Raw genomic sequence first — 6,131 nt, forward strand, 5'->3', positions numbered from 1 at the left:
GCCGTGTCCCTCGGTAAAAGGATGACCCGGAGTTGTACCTTGACCTTATGACAACTAGAACCGGATACTTAATAAAACACACCCAGACAAGTTCCACAGACAACCCGGTGATCGCTTTTCCACAGGGCAACGAGGGGAGGATCGCCGGGTAGGATTATGCTATGCGATGCTACTTGGAGGACTTCAATCTACTTTCTTCTACATGCTGCAAGATGGAGGCTGCCAGAAGCGTAGTCTTCGACAGGACTAGATATCCCCCTCTTATTCTGGCATTCTGCAGTTTAGTCCATCGATATTGCCTCTTTACACATATACCCATGCATATGTAGTGTAGCTCCTTGCTTGCGAGTACTTTGGATGAGTACTCACGGTTGCTTTGCTCCCTTTTTCCCTCGTTTTCCTGTTCTTCTCGGATGCCGCAACCAGATGCTGGAGCCCTGGAGCCAGACGCCACCATCGATGATGATTCCTACTACACTGGAGGTGCCTACTACTACGTGCAGGCCGCTGACGACGACCAGGAGTAGTTTAGGAGGATCCCAGGCAGGAGGCCTGCGCCTCTTTCGATCTGTATCCCAGTTTGTGCTAGCCTTGTTAAGGCAAACTTGTTTAACTAATGTCTGTACTCAGGTATTGTTTCTTTCGCTGACTTGTTTATGTCGAGCACTTGTATTCGAGCCCTCGAGGCCCCTGGCTTGTAATATGATGCTTATATGACTTATTTTATTTTTAGAGTTGTGTTGTGATATCTTCCCGTGAGTCCCTGATCTTGATCGTACATATTTGCGTGCATGATTAGTGTATGATTGAATCAGGGGCGTCACAAGTTGGTATCAGAGCCGACTGCCTGTAGGAATCCCCCTTTCCAACTCCTTGGCCGAAGTTGTGTCTAGTCGATGAAAACTGTTTTACTAACATGGTTGTCCAGCCCATGGGCCCACGTCGCCATTGGGTGGTAGTAGGATCTTTTATTCCTCGACCTTTACTCTGGGGCTCTGAACTCTCTCCTACTCGGGGTAAACGAATTTACTAACTCTAACATTAGGTTCTCGTAACAACTTTCTCCCGGAGAGCCCCTTATTACAGATGACCGTCTGCTGCACCAAAAGAATCCAAAGATACTATCTGATGTTCTCTCGAGACATTATGGCGTCGCTTTTATAATCCCCTTCCATCGATAAACCCCTATGGATAACCACGTATACTCACCATTCATACAATCATTATCCATTGATCTTGTTATTACAAGATACCCCGAAATTCTCTCTATTGCTCCGAGAATCCCTTGTGCCTACTGCCTTGCAGTTTCTTCTCGCCTGAATACACCTACAAATTAATACTCACACATACCGAGGTTTTGTTTCTCCCCAGTTGTTCTTCTGTTTCACAAAAGTCTTCAAAATACTATTCGATCCTCCAAAAATCCTTAACAGCTTATTGCTCTGCAAATACTTGTCTGTTTGCATTATGGATGCTTCCTGTCATGGATTTGTCACGGCAGATGTCCTAGCGAAAGGACTTAGTCGTGGAGCCATCGCTACGAGTTTACTTGAAGGGGTTAAAGCGGACACAAAGACACGTGGGGTTTATACTAGTTCGGCCCCTTCGATGAAGGTAAAAGCCTACGTCTAGTTGTGATGGAATTGATGTGGTCTCGATGGCTAGGGAGCAAACAAGCTTCGCCTAGGCCCGAGTTGTCGTTGTCCCTCTTGAACCGCCGCCGGGCCGTCCCCTTATATACACGGGTGACGCCCGTCGGTCCATAGAGTCCCAGCCGGTTCATATTCGTATCCCGGTCGGTATCTCTCTATTCCTAACTTACAATACAAGTTATACATCAGGTCAGTTTTATAGCTACAGATTCTAACCGACTATAGGCCTTGGGCCTTCACCTGCTTATACTACTATGAAGTTAACCCAGCCCAAGTAGGCCGGTTTACACCCAGTGGTAATATCCCCAACACTTCCCATATGTCTGGCTATATTCATTAGTCTCTGTTGACGCTGTCTTTTTGATCCTATTGATTCAACATGAGTGCGAGTGCCCGCAATCATCGGTTGATCCCTATAAATTATCTTTCCAGCTCAGATGTCATTTTGAACCTGAGCTGGTTATCGACCAATCAATTTGCCGTCGATTGTACCCCTAAGCCTACTCAACTTATCCATGATTAATTAGAGCATCTGCTTCTGATCCTTTGATTCGGAACCATAATTCCTTTGCATTTAAGCTTCAAATTATTCAGATGATTCCATAACTTGTTGCATTTGCATTCTTTTCCCTTCTAGTTGAGTATCGATACTCACATCAGGTTCCTTGTGGTCCGCGAGACCATTTGCTTGGTTATTATCCGACCATGTCCTTCATTTCCAATAACCTTGAGAGTTCCTCCCCTGATACATAATGCCTTTGGTAAATTATGTCTTCTTCCTTTGGCAAGTTATATCCTATGCCTTGTCAACCATGCTCTGCTTCGAGCACGTGTTAATTGACCCTAAAGTTAATGGTATATGTTCTAAGATGCCCCGATGGGTCGAACCTATGCTTTCCATAATCTGTGTGAACCGGAGAGTTTTCACGGGTCATACTCCTCTGGTAATGCACCAGGTAGGTTTTGACACTGAAATCATTTTTATTTTGAGGAGTGAATGAAAGGTTATGCATTGGAGAAGTGGGAGTCGACCTTGAACTTTGCGTTCATGCCCATGGACACGATGTAGAACTTATCATGGAAGCTGCTCGTGAAAATAATTACCCCCTTGTTATGAGTTCATCTTGTATCCGTGGTTTGATCATTTATGATTGTGGTTCCGACCATAATTTCTTCCTTTGATTCCATTTCTCAGACAAGTTAAAGCCCTTGTCTTCTATAGATCAGTACACCCCACTTCAACCTTTAATTTGATATGCCTTCGAGTATTATCCACCTGGTATCTCGAGGATATCATGCCATTGCACTACATCTTATGAGTTTGTAATGGAGTAATACCTTTCCCTGTCGTAGTCACCCGACGAGTTCTGGATTGTTGTCAACCGAGAACACCGAATAGTGGACCGAGTCCACACTACGATTCAACAACTTTTAGTAATCTTCATTGCTTACGAGTTTGCACTTGATCATGTCATTCCCAATGGATTGACTACATCATCATCGTCAGGCTGACTGCTTGACCATTCTACCTATGTCCTTCATCCCCGGGACACAACCCCGATAGTGCTCTAAGCTTACATCGAACTTTCCGCATCATATTGTTTGTATTGAGAGACAACTCCGAATTCTGAGATGGCATCTTATCTATGGTTATAGTAACCTTTTACTTCACCATTCCCTTGATGTGATGTCTTCGCCGATCGATTACATCTTCTCGAAACCTCTCGATAAATGTGTCATGATCATCTTCAACATTCTAACTTCTTCCGAGACGTACATTGAGTTCCTGATGAGAAATTCCGTGCTTGTCCCCTCGATGATTTGGGTTAACACCGACAACATTATTGCATTCCCTCCAACACAAACCTTGTTCTTGTTTTGTGTTGTACCTTGAGTTCCGTGCTATCCAAAAATTGTTCTTCTTTACCTTGGAGTATTACCATCTGTCTTGTCAAGAAGATCATGAGACTTTCACCACCTCTTATGAATTATTGATGCAAGTAATACTTCTCACCATCACCATTCTTTCTTGTTCCCGTGTTGATTCTAATCGGGGTACCAACAAGTGAACGGTGCTGTTTGGATTCTGTACTTCTGGCAACCCTAATGCTTTGAAGTTAATGATTGACAGTTCATTCTTAGACCAATGGTTATCGAATTACCATTCTAACCTTGTTCGTGCTATCGAGCCCATATTTCGGGTGCAACTTTCAACCAATGTTTAAATATGTATGTTTTGCTCGAGCATAAATCATTATATAATTTGATTTGACAAATGATATCTCCATGTTCACATAATTGTGGAAATACATCTTTTTGGAAATCTCGATGAGTTGTCGCTGAGTCCATCAGCCACCTCCTCATCCTCTCCTTAGTTTAATGATGAACTCTCGTTTTGGAACTCACTCCCCTAGTTCGTTCCCCGGGCCTGAGGTATCCTGACACCAATCATATCCGAATCTCCGTCAGATATGATGGTTGGAACATATTTACAAGAGCTATAACGCTAGTCTTCATAAGACCTGGTAAGGTGATATCATGCCTAGCACACCTGGCCGGAGGACCTATTGTTATAGTTGTTCCTTTTTGGCAAGGTTAACCATTCTTCCATGAGGGAATTGTAAGACTTATTCTATAAGTTATTCCTGATGAATCCTCTGAGTATCCAAAGTCTGACCTTTGCTTGAAGACCATGCAATGCTATCTCGAAGCATGTTTGTGGTACTCTGATTTTCAACAATGATATTTGAAACCCAATGCTAAATGTTTCCTGCTCAATTATCCAAACACCGTTGTATGGGCAATGTCATGAAATTTCTCTCCCCTTACCTAAAGTGTTTTCTACTTTATATCCTATCATGGATATCTTGCTCTGCTTGTCCTTGGGAAGGATATTCCCCTGAAGTATGTGTTTAAACACATTTTCCTTCCCATTATTCTGTTTAATCTGATAACCATATTTTCCATTCCATTGGTTGGTTTAACGTTTCTTGTGATCTATATGATCTCAGCAATAATATTCTCCTTCATATGTAAACACCTCGGTGTACAATTCTGTCGACGAGGCCCTGTTACTATTGTTGATGATATTCCGGTAGCCACCGATAACGAGAACTTTGCCTAATGGTCCGCCTCGTTCAACGAGCAGGAAAATGGTTCTCTTCGTCCCTCGCCCTTGGTACCGATGTTGTTGCCGACATAAATGGCAGGCTATCCTCTGACATGCCTTGCTTACATGATCACACAAGATGTCTCCGCCCTTCCTACTTTTAACCCACGTGGTGGGCCCATAACCCACAGATCCACATGATTGAAACCTGACTCTCCTGTACAACCCTGTTTCTAATGGTTATTCCTCACACTTGGCTTCGTATTTAATTCATGGGCCACCTTCCTAGTGCTCTATTCTGGTATCAGACGCAATACTTATTCTCATTGCTCTAGACCCCTTTCCCACTTGTTTCAGACATCGAACGATTGTCTATCCGCTTGAAACTTCTTACTGTACCTTCTTGGTGGTTCTCGTTATGTTTCATTTGACCAACTCGAGATATACCCATGTGTTCATTCATGGGATAACCCCCTATGATTAACCATTGTAGCCTTCTATCGTTGTCGAGCTGCCCCATATACCCATTCGTAAGTACGATGGAGTATCCGAAGAAAGGACGGTAACTTCATCATGGTGACTTGAAGCAGATAAATGAAGACATCAACGAAAGGGATCAACCTCTTCGAAAGGGAAGCCAAGACCGAGAAGACTCGTTAGGTTTTTTTCGCTACCAACACCTTCCCCCCCTTACTCCACCGCTTAAATCTCGAGACAAGATTTCTTGTAGTGGAGGAGAATTGTAACGCCCGGATAATCAGGCTACAGTAATCCCACGTTAACGATGCCACGTCACCTCGCTTACTGTTGATAAACTCTCGATAGTTCAAAACCGATCCAAATTCAAATTTAATTAAAGCCAAACAATAAAACTTTTCAAATATTAAAACTAAAATGTTCGGAGTGAACCAAATATTGCATAGGAAATTATGGTGGAGAAACCACTGTTTTATAAAATGTTTAAATACTATAAGTTGAACAAAACAGTAACAAAACCAATTATTTAAAAGTTTTTAAAATAATAAACAATTCCAAACTATTTTATTTTAGGTGCCAAATTAATTGAGGTGGTGGCATATTTGTTAATACTAATTTAGGTACAACTAATGTATTCTATAAAACTAAGGTATTTAAAACATAAAATTAAAATAGAAAAGGAAAGAAATAAAACAAAAATCAAAATAAATAAAAAGGGGGAGACAAAGACCCCTTCCCCCGCTGGACCCCTTGGCCCAACTGGGCCATGGCCCAGCCAGGCCGGCCGACGCCTCTGGCCTACATAGGCCTCCCCACTCCCACAAACCCTAACCGACAACCCCACTCGCTCCCCACAATCCCTTCTCTCTCGGTCGCTCCTCTTCCCCTCACCC

Source organism: Triticum dicoccoides, chromosome 3B (assembly GCF_002162155.2).
Source record: "Triticum dicoccoides isolate Atlit2015 ecotype Zavitan chromosome 3B, WEW_v2.0, whole genome shotgun sequence".
Classification (NCBI taxonomy): Eukaryota; Viridiplantae; Streptophyta; class Magnoliopsida; order Poales; family Poaceae; genus Triticum; species Triticum dicoccoides.